This window comes from Heteronotia binoei, chromosome 21 (assembly GCF_032191835.1).
Source record: "Heteronotia binoei isolate CCM8104 ecotype False Entrance Well chromosome 21, APGP_CSIRO_Hbin_v1, whole genome shotgun sequence".
Lineage (NCBI taxonomy): Eukaryota > Metazoa > Chordata > Lepidosauria > Squamata > Gekkonidae > Heteronotia > Heteronotia binoei.
Genome location: NC_083243.1, coordinates 91,012,393 through 91,022,829, shown reverse-complemented (window position 1 = coordinate 91,022,829; position 10,437 = coordinate 91,012,393).

Sequence of the window (10,437 nt, the reverse complement as noted above, 5' to 3'; positions counted from 1 at the left end):
GGATTGAACTTTCTCCATATATCTTCCAAACTTTCTTGCTATTATTTCAAAAAAACTTTGGCAGCTTACCATCTTTTTTTCTTTATATTTCCTGATCTATCCAAAAAGTTCTTGATTGTACCATTAAAGTCTCCCATTAACATTACCTGTTCATAAGTCATTTGATCAAGTTGTTGCAGAATATCTTTTTAAAAAGCATCTTTTGCCCTATTAGGGGCATATAATCCCAACAACAATGTCTTTTTCCCATTCATAAACACCTCCACAGCAATGTATCTGCCTTCATTGTCTTTAAAAACCAATTTTGGCTCCAACTCTTTTTTAATATAAAAACCACTCCCTTTTTTCCCCTTTCACTAATGAAAAAAATTCTTCCCCTAAAACCTTATTCCACAAAAAAATTGTAATCCAATTGCTTAATATGTACTTCTTGTAAACATACTATATTACATTTCTGCTTTTTAATCCAATGAAAGATGGTGTTTCTTTTTTGAGGTGAATTAAGTCCATTTACATTCCAAGAAATTAATTTATAATCCATAATGATTTTTCAATTATTTTGTATCCTCAAATTCTTTATTGTCCGCCAAAAATTAATTCATGCCCTGCGTATCCACTATTGTTTTTCTCAGTCTTTTATATTCAAAGCTAAGACCTTCAGGTAAAATCCATCTGTATCTTATGCCCTTGTCTCTTAACTTGTCTGTCAGTTTCTTGAATTGTTTTCTGTCAGTGATAACTTTCCTTGGCAGCTCCATCATTCGCACTCTGCTTTCCTCCACCACCAGTGGGCTTTCAAATTGCTTACTTAAGATCCTTCCCACCACGTCCCTTGTGGTAAACTTCACTACCACATCCCTAGGTAGCTTACGCTTTCTGGCAAATTCTGAACTGACCCTATAGACATAATCACACAAACGTCCCATCTCCACAGGGTCATCTTCCATAAAATCAGCCATTATTGTAACAATATAATTCTTTGAGTCGTCTTGGTCAGTCTCAGGCACTCACATTAGACGAATTATGTTCTCCATCAGCTTACAGTCTTGTAGTATTGCTTTCTCCTGCATCTTCTTAATGGTAGCATCTTGATCTTTTATTTTTACTTCAATCTCTTCAGCCTTTTTGGCTATTGCTTGAGACTCTTTTCTTAATTCATCAATCTCTTTTTTGATATCTTTCTTTATTTCAGCACTAGAATTTATTTCTTTGATTATTTCCTTAGTGAGCTTCTTTTCACTTCCTGTTATTAAGTCCTTCATTGCTTTTAACAGCCTTGCTTCCATAGCATGCAGTTGATCTTGCCCTTGTTTAGACATTTTTCCCTCTCCCAATGAGGAGGCTCTTAACTGTGTAACTCTTAATCCTTGCATCTGATCAGACATTACTGACTGCCCATTACAAATAATGGGTCCCAAGTTGATCTCACCAATCCACAATCTGATGGTTGCATTTAATAGATTGGAGCATGCCCTTTCCAGCAAGCCCAAAATCGCCACCCTCAGAGCTCCCTAACTTGAGAAATTAATTTTTAAAGGTTTTATATTTCCAAAATGGCGGTCGCGCTATTTCCAAGCCTCACTTTTTCAAAACTTTTCCTTTTTTCCCTAGGGCTTATTATTTATTTTCAAGCATACAGTCCAGATTGTTTAGCCTTTTGGGGATGATTTATGTTGATTTTGAGTATTATTACAGTTCAATTCCAGTTTATTTTGTAAAAAAAACTTTGACCTTTCTATAATGGCCTCCAATGTTGTTAAAAGCTGAAGTAGTGAAATTTCTTGAAAAAGAGACCAAAGCTTTCTTCCAGGCTAATGAAGACCAAGAGTTTAATGTTCAGACTGTATGGGATGCATACAAAGCTGTTATGAGAGGACTACTAATTACATTAAACAATAAAGATAAAAGAGGCAAAGAAAAACAATTGAAGGTCTTGCAAGCAGAAATAGGCAGAAAAGAAAATGATTTGAAGAAAAGACCGGGGGGGGGGGGAATAATGCGAGAGATAACAATTTTACAGAACTAACTGAGACATTTACTGAATAAAGAGGTGGAGTGGGATTAAAAAGACTACAGCAGAAATCATTTGACGGCACTAATAAACCAGGGAAATACTTGGCCTGGCAACTGAAAAAAAAAGGGAGAAAAAGTTCATAAATAAGATTTTTTCGGAGGGTAAAGAAACTGTGGATCAAGCTGGAATTAAAAGGGAGTTTTATAAATTCTATGCTAAATTATTTAAAGGTCAACAAGTAAATAGAGAGAAAATTGATGCCTATTTGCAAAAAATTAAAATACAACCCGTAAGTGAAAATATGGGAAAAATTTTGAATGATCCAATTGAGAAAACAGAAATTGAAGCAGCAATCTGTTCAATGAAACTAGGAAAAGCTCTGGGTCCTGACGGTTTTTCAGAAAAATTTTATAAAGTTTTCGGAGAAGTACTAGTACCAAAACTTTAAAAATTGATGAATTATATTAGGCAAGATGGGAAGGTGCCAAGTACATGGAAAGAAGCTGTTATTTCTTTGATTCCGAAAGATGACAGAGATTCCACGAATGTAAAAAAACTACAGACCGATCTCATTACTGAATAATGACTATAAGATATTTGCTAGAATTTTAGCGGAACGACTTAAACAGCATTTGAACATTTCTATTCAAGAGGAACAAGCAGGTTTTCTCCCCAGAAGGCAAATAAGAGACAATATCTGAACAGTAATAGACATTGGAGAATATTATGATAAGCATCCAGAAAAAGAGGTGGCTTTATTTTTTGCTGATGCAGAAAAAGCTTTTGACAATCTCAACTGGGACTTTATGTTTGCTGTGATGGAAACAATGAAATTAGGAGATGATTTTATAAGAATGATCAAGGCAATATATACAGAACAACAAGCTGAACTCTCTGTGAATGCAGACTTGACTGAACAAATGAAGATTAGCAAAGGCACAAGACAAGGTTGCCCTCTATCTCCGTTGTTTATAATGACCCTAGAGGTCTTGCTGTCTCAAATTGATGAAGATAGAGATTGAGGGTTTGAAGTTGAAAGGTTTCTCATATAAATACAGGGCCTTTGTGGATGATGTGATGTTTATTAATGAAAATCCATTACAAGTGACTCCCTTGTTAAAGAAAATTAAAGAGTATGGTGAGTTAGCAGGCTTTTATATTAATAAAGAAAAATCAAAAATCCTTACTAAGAACTTGTCATCAGGCAAACAGAAAGAGCTACAAAATGTTACAGGTTGTGAAGTTGCTTCAAAAGTAAAATATTTAGGTGTGGAGATCATGATGAGAAACATTAATTTATATAAGAATAATTATGAAAAAGCTTTGGCATAAAATTGAAGAAGATATGCTAAAATGGAACAAACTGAATTTATCTATGTTGGGGAGGATATCTGCAATTAAAATGAATGTTCTACCAAGAAAGGTGTTTCTTTTTCAAACCATTCCAATTGTAAGAGATAAGAAACAATTTAATCTTTGGCAAAGAAAGATCTTAGAATTTATACAGGCGGGCAAGAAACGAAGAATTAAGATGAAAATCCTGACAGATGCAAAAGAAAGAGGTGGTTTCCAATTACCTGACTTAATGCTATATTGTGATGCAGTATGTTTGGTATGGATTAAGGACTGGATGACTTTGACTAATAAAAAACTATTGGCTTTAGAAGGTCAAGGAAATATTTTTGGTTGGCATGCATATTTGTATTATGGGAAAAAGAAGATGGATGGATTTTTCTCACACCATTATATAAGGAGGAACTTGTTGAATACTTGGAAAAAATATAATAAATATGGTGATGAGAGAAAACCACTTTGGATAGTGCCAACTGAAGTTATAAAATTGTCTCAAAGTCCACAAGAAGGCAAAGAGATAAGGGAGAGCTCTCATGTGAAAGTTTGCACCTTTAGTTTCTTTTGTTATGAGAATCATTTTGTTTAGATAATACTTTGATGTAGAATTCCATAAGACCCAGGGACCCCTAGTCTCTGGTATTAGTCTCAACTTCTGTACCTTGCAATGAGTTTCCAATAAAGTGTCCATTTTTATCAATGAACACAGCCTTGAGTCTCCATCGCCTGACATTTTGAGACTAATCCTTTGAAAAAGGTTTATCTGAACCGGCCACTTTGAAGTCGGATGGCTGAAAAAGTTCCGGGAAAGGGAGAACCTACAGGGGAACCAAAAACTCCCCCATGGCACATCCTTGGAACTAGGCGAGCCACGGGGATTGACTCCCCTACCTACACCCAAACGCTATTCATCAGCCCACCGCAGTTGAAGCCAAAAATCTCCATGGCACAGATGGACGTGGCCCCGGCGCAACACGAGACCCTCCTCACCCAGCCATCGGCTGGAGGATCCGGAGAGGAGGGAGAGGACGCACCCAGGAGCCCGCTCGACTCAGAGGAGGAGGAGGATGGGAGCAGGGATCCAAAAAGAGCGGACGAAGCCGCCTGGCTGGAGGAGAAAGTCCTGAAAAAGGTGAAAACCCAGATGCAAGGGCTGGCGAGGGACCTCTGAAGCGAGATCCAAAGCAACACCCAGGCAGTCAGCCGAGAGATCGGGAGACAGATAGACCGCCTGCAGACCCTGTGGGAACTAGAACGACGGCCGCCCCGAGGCAGGGGGCAGCCCGCGCCACCCGTGAACCCGGGTAGAAGCGATAGCGAAGGAGCCCCAACCCCGCCAGCACCCCCTCGGGGAGGCCCAGCACCCCGAGAACAAGGAAAGCCCCATGAACTCAACCTCAAGTTTGACGGGGATCCAGAGGAAGTGGAATACTTCACGATACATGCACTATTGGGAGAACTCCTTCCCCGATGAGCCCAGCAGAGTGGACTACCTGGGCTCGAAGCTCACGGGAGCCGCCCGGAGATGGTACGTGAGCCTGTACGAATCGAGAGCACCTGAGTTGGGGAGCTTGCATGCCTTTTTGTAAGCTATGCTACGACAATATGAAGATCCCCTCCAAGAGGCTCGGGCCCTCAATGTGCTGAAAGACCTGAAGCAAGGAAACCGCTCAGTGAGAGAATACACGGCGGAGTTCCAAACCCGCTGCGCCCGGGTGAGAGGCTGGAACGAAATAATAAAAATCGAGGCCTACCAAAGTGGCCTCAGATCCGCGCTACTGGATCGGGCCCTCCACCAAGCTCGACCGACCACACTAGTGGGGTGGGTCCAGCTAGCAGGCGAAGTGGAGACCAACATGGATCAAGTGGCACTGCAACGGCAACAAGAAGGCAACAGAGGGGGACATGAGGCTCGGTCAGGGGCAAAGACTGAGTCCAAAAAACCTAACCCCCCGGGCGGCACTGCAAAGGGGCCAACCACCCACAGGTGCTACTGATGTGGAGACCCGGGGCACCTCGTAGGGGAATGCCCAGAGAAACCTCGAGCCCCCTCTCCACACCGAAGTCCGCAGATCCCAAGATGAAGAAAACACCAGGACGACCCAAGGAGCCCAGTCGGGGCAGCACCGCACTTTCGGTGGTGCTTGTCGAGGATTTTACCTTCAGGGGGGACGAGCCTGGAGATGAAGCGGAGCCGGCGGGAAATGAGCACGACCTGCCCTAAGCGGTGCCAAAAGGCACATCAACGCCACACCGGCACCACTATGGGTGAGAATATCAGGAGAACTGTTCCTGGTCCCTGTGACTTTGCTGAACCCTAACTCTAAAAGATTTATACACGTCAGAGCATTAATTGACTCGGGGTGCACGAGAGAGATAATCACCCCGAGGCTAGTGGAAGCACTAGGCTTAGCTAAGAGCCCCCTACCCCACCCACTACAATTCGAACAGATGGACGGGTCAGTGATGAGGGGGGAACCATGCATAGAGGAGACCCAACTTTTCCCGGTAGGAATTAAGGAACACTGGGATCTAGAAGTGTTTGTGATTGCCCCCTCCTCATCCTTCGATGTAGTAGTGGGGGTGGGGTGATTAGCAAGACACCAACCAAACATCCAGTGGGCAGAACAAACTATAGACTTTGACAGCCAAAAGTGCACCAACCACAAATGGTCGGGGGACTGGGGCCCCGTTCCCCCTCCCCGGAATGAGAGACTATGTCTAACAATAGAAGAAGTAAAGTCCATCCCCCAAGAGTACTGGGACTTATGTAGGGTGTTTAGTGAAAGAGAAGCGAACGAACTTCCCCCCCACAGGAGCACGGATTGTGCTATCGAACTCATACCAGGGCAAGAATTACCCAAAGCGAAACTATACTCAATGGGCTGGGCAAAGAAAGCAGAGCTAAGGAAATTTCTTGGACAAAAATTTAAGCTGGGGGTTTATTAGACCTGCCACTGCGCCGTACGCGGCCCCGGTACTATTTAGGAAGAAGGATGGGGGGCTTAGACTTTGCACAGATTTTCGTGGGATAAATGCCATATCCATGTCCAATGCCTACCCCATCCCACTGATCAAAGACTTACTAAGCACAGTGTTGGAAGGGCGCATCTTCACCAAATTAGACCTAAGAGATGCCTACTTCCGAGTCAGGATTAAAGAAGGAGACGAGTGGAAGACAGCATTCAACACCCCGATGAGGCAATTTGAATACTTAGTAATGCCGTTGAACTGCAGGGGGGCCGCGGAGTGTTTATGAACTTTATCAATGAAGTGTTAAGAGAATACCTGTACAAGGGGGGGGGTGTACCTGGATGACATCATTATCTATTCTAAAGATCTACCCTCCCACATAAAGTTGGTGAGGAAGGTTCTCGATACCTTACTAGAGCACAAACTTTACGCAAAACTGTCTAAATGTGAATTCCACCAGAAAGAGCTGGACTATTTAGGCTTCCGGGTGAAAATTCAAGCAGTATTAGACTGGGAACCCCTGAGAACACGTAGACAGCTCCAATCCTTCATCGGGTTCGCAAATTTTTTACAGGGGGATCATCGAGGGGTTCGCTAAAGTTATGCTGCCATTGATTGACCTGTTAAAAATGAAGGGGCGAGGTCCTGAGGCAAAGAAACCAAGCTCGAAACCAGCCTGGTCCCCCGAATGTCAAAAGGCGTTCAAAAAACTCAAACAACTGTTCACTAGTGAACCCATCTTAATGCACCCCAACGAGCTAAAGCCCTTCGTGGTGCAATGTGACGCCTCTGATGTAGCCATTGGAGCAATATTAATGCAGAAAGACCCCGAAGGGAGACTGAGACCATGTGCGTATATATCTAAGAAATTTTTTAATGAGCAACGCAATTGGTCAGTCTGGGACAAAGAAGCATTTGCAGTAACATTTGCCTTAAAAACATGGCGGTCCTGGCTGGAGGGGGCCAGAGTGCCGTTTGAAATATGGACAGATCACAAAAACCTAGAGGCACTCACGGGGCGCCGAAAATTAACCGCCAAACAGATCAGGTGGGCGGGATTCTTCACAAAATTTGACTTCACACTACATCACATCCCAGGCTCGAAGAATTTCTTGGCGGATGCCCTCTCCCGGCTGCCGCAGCACGAAAACCAACGGGAGGAAACTATAGACCTGCTATTCCTGCCTTTGGCAGTAGCAGGGGGAGTGACCACTCAGTCAGGGAAGAAGACCGGGAAACCAGAACCCTGGGGGGGGGGGGGGGTTAAACTGATCACGGAAACAGAACGCGAGGGGGAGGAGCAACCAGAAGGCTTCATAAAAGAAGAGGGAGGATTTTGGTATCACGAAGGGAAATTGTACGTCCCAAAAACCCTCCGCCAAGAAGTACTGATGCAATGCCACAGCAGCAAATTAGCCGGACATTTTGGTTATGTGAAAACGCTGCACTTAGTAAACCGACAATTTTGGTAGCCGCAAATGAAAAAGGACGTTTCAGAATTTGTAGCCTCTTGCCCTACCTGTATAATGGCCAAAAGAAGAGGTGGAAAACCCCCGGGGTTACTACGCCCCACCTCGACAGCAGGGCACCCCTGGGCGGTAGTATCTATGGACTTTATAGTCGAACTGCCCACCTCTAAGGGGCGAACAGTGATTTTGGTGGTGGTGGATACATTTTCAAAGCAAGCACATTTTATCCCCTGCAAACAGCTCCCCACGGCCAAAAAACTAGCAGGGCTCTTTTTCCAGCACATTGTGAAATTCCACTCATTCCCAGACAAGGTCATTAGCGACCGCGGCTCACAGTTCGTTGCCAACTTCTGGCGGGAGTTTTGTAAACTAACTGGGATTGAACAAGGCTTGAGTTCCGCCTACCACCCCCAAACGGACAGACAGATGGAACGCGTAAACTCTCTTCTCGAGCAATACCTTAGGTGCTTTAGCAATTACCAACAAAACAATTGGGTGGATTTATTGCCCTTTGCTGAATACAGTTACAACAACAGTTTGCACAGCTCAACAAAATCCGCCCCCTTCCAAATCGTGAATGGATATGAAGGGAAACCCTTTCCTAATTTACCAGCCACTGACACTTCCAGTTCCCCCTCTTCTTGTCGTCAGTGGTGGGAAACTCTGACTAAGGGGTGGGAATTGATCCAGGAAAAGATGGAAATAGCGAAGAGGGATTACAAGGCTCAATTCGATAAAAAAACACTCCCCCGAATGGACTTTCAAGGTGGAGGACACGGTATTCCTGTCAACAAAAAACCTACCTTTGCCCCAATCATCCAGAAAATTAGCATACAAGTACTTGGGACCGTTCAAAATCAAAAAAGTAATAAATGCTGTAACAGTCGAGCTAGAACTGCCTAAGATGTTTAGTAAAATACACCCTGTTTTCCATTGCAGTCTTTTGAAAAAGGACCCTGGAGCTACGTCTTGGCATCCACGCCCAACGACCCCCACACCTATTCAAGTGAGGGGTCAAAGTCATCATGAAGTGCAAGAGATACTGGATGCCAAATTCAAAAGGGGAACTCTGCACTTCCTAGTTCGTTGGATATACTTTCCCCCATCTTGTGATGAGTGGGTCAAGTCAACAGATCTAAGGGCCCCACTTCTCTTAAAAAGATTTTACCTACTGCACCCAGACAAACCCCGAGCAAGAGCTTAGGGGGGGCAGTATGTCAGGCTCTGTAACTTTCCTATAATAAAAGCCATATAATACTAACCAAATGGACACTTCATACTAACCCCAAAAGCCTTTGTTGTATTGTAGCTGGTATGCATATCAAAGAGAGACTGTTTGAAGTGTTAACCTTGTGCAGAGTGTGAAAGGAGTAAAAGAATGTGGCCGTTAATAGATACCATGTCCGGCCAGCATCCTCCCTTAGGCAAAGAGATAAAGGAGAGCTCTCATGTGAAAGTTTGCACCTTCAGTTTCTTTTGTTATGAGAATCACTTTGTTTAGATAATACTTTGATGTAGAATTCCATAAGACCCAGGGACCCCTAGTCTCCGGTATTAGTCTCAACTTCTGTATCTTGCAATGAGTTTCCAATAAAGTGTCCGTTTTTATCAATGAACACAGCCTTGAGTCTCCATCGCCTGACAGTGGGATGGGTAGGAAACTATTTAATGTATTGAAGAATTATATTTAAATTTTGATAAAAAAAATTATTTTGCAATATATTGAAAAATATTCTATCAAAAAGATTTTTCTAGAAGCGTATTCAGTCCTTAGGCCATGTTCCATTGTCCAAGCATTTACTTGTCTTCATTGTGAAGTTGATGTCCACCTTATTATGCAGCCTGATTATCCACAAAAGGTTCAGATATTTTCAGCCCCCTGGCCAGTATGCCCCCCTTCACTCTCTTACATAGGAGGACTCTCATGAAGTAAGACAATATAGGGATAACTCTTCATTCATACCAGAGTGTTCCATAATGAAACAGACAACTGTGTTCTAATTTATTCATTTTCACCCTCTGTAGTAATGTTTACACACAACTTGGCTGGTATGTGGGAGCAATGATTTGTGACTAATGCTTCCTCTACTGTGACTCACAGTGCTAGATTTCAGATTATTATGACAGGTATGGTGTTAATAGGGTATACTATGAATGCTTCCCATCATAATTTTATTTCTAGACATTCTATTTAAATTCATGTATTCTGATTCAAAGGCCCCTTTCTCTCCTTGAGTGCAGTCCTGAATAAATTCACTTTAAAGTCCATAGAAATCAATTAACTTAGAATGCCATAATTCTGTTTAGGATTGTATTGTTAGGGTTTTGTTTAAACCATGTGAGTGAAATGCACATAACGTTTGCACAGAAGCTCTAAAATTAGAGCTACCGCATTGTAAATCTCATGTTAGTGGTCATTAACATGGGCCTGGAAAAGCCCAACACCTCTGTGCTGACGAAAGGTCACATAAAACACTAGAAACATGTCAGATAATGCAGAGATGGTAGAAACATTTGAGAAAAATTGGTTATTCTTTACTGAACAAATACAATTTAGAAGATTGTCTATCCATACTGTTCTGTTCCTTGAGAAGAATAAATAAAAATGCCTATTGATAAGGCTTACACACT